The sequence below is a fragment of the Amphimedon queenslandica genome, unplaced genomic scaffold (genome assembly GCF_000090795.2).
Source record: "Amphimedon queenslandica unplaced genomic scaffold, v1.1 AMPQUscaffold_11941, whole genome shotgun sequence".
Lineage (NCBI taxonomy): Eukaryota > Metazoa > Porifera > Demospongiae > Haplosclerida > Niphatidae > Amphimedon > Amphimedon queenslandica.
This window is the reverse complement of record NW_003547820.1, coordinates 12,187-13,581: the sequence shown is the minus strand read 5'-3', so window position 1 is coordinate 13,581 and position 1,395 is coordinate 12,187.

The window sequence follows — 1,395 nt, the reverse complement described above, 5'->3', positions numbered from 1 at the left end:
CTTTAGTGTAGATTTGTAAAAACATGAACAATAAAGTGACTTTGGTCATATCATGTTGCTGAAGACACGACATTTCTTTTCTTCCTATTATAAATAAATGATGGATAGTTATTGTACATGTACATGTAAGTTCATGTTAGTTTTTAAGGCAAAATTTTCATGATTAATAAATTTTTATTGAGTCCACTTAAACATGATGTCACAGATTCCGTGATAATTTATGTCATAATAAGTATCAACCAATCACAAAAAATGTGCCTATAAAAACTTGTGTATTACGCCATGCAATCAAGCACTGATAATTATAAGTTCAAGTTTTTTTAAGGAAGCTACTTTTTCTAATGCCAATCATGATTACCATTGATCAATTATTGTATAAACCAAGGAATACCATACTACACATTAGAAATGCTCATTCAAAATGTATATTTGGTAATTGTGCAATTTTTTAGTAAATTATGTTACGTTACAAAATTACAACTAGCTCAATCATACAAGTATCACGCAGCTGTGAGACTACAATCATACCTTCATGCTCTTTCATTTCATGTGCAATACGATTCAATCTCTGGTCAACTCGAGGGTCAATCAATTCAGATAGGGCATTCAGAAACACTACAAGCTTAGTTGGGTCTCGTGAAATGGCCATTCTGACCCCGTTGAGCAGGTGATGGGTTAAAATGGTGGGATTTTGAAGACTGGAGACACTATAAGAGTCACCATGGCCGCCATATTCATCCAAGAGTTCTGGAGCAACACGGGAGAGATGATGGTATAGCCTTGACGGGTCAGTTATTTCAGTTTGGAGCTGGCCAGAATAATCTCTGAAGATAGATAAACTGCTACTGACAAGAGAGGAGCCTGGAAAGGAGTCGACATTAGAGCGAACGTTAGCCATCTAAATACAGGGCATGGCTAACTAAGTAATTAATCATAATGATTTTCCTGTCTACCATTACAAAATTTTGTGTCTACTAAAAATAATATTAATAATTATTGTGTCTACTAAAAATATTAATAATTTTGTGTCTACTAAAATTATTGTAAAAGCAAAACATCTTTCAGCTCATTGTATATTAGAGTACATTATCAATGATCGTACACCATCAATTTTCGGACACTTGTTTTAGGAAAACTATACATTGCCATCTCATGAAACTGCAAAGTATTATAGCAATAGTTATCCTTTATTTGCGTGACAAAACTTGTAGCTCTAGCAAGAGTGCATAGAAAGTTATAAGCTCTCAAAGCGTGGTGTCCGACAATACCAATGATCGGCCAAAATTCTCAATCTTCGGACTGTCATTTCTGAACGGCAGCAAAGGATAGTTTTAGAAGGTCACTATGATAACTTTGTAGGCCTGTCTTTAAACTAACTATCACCATCCGGATCTT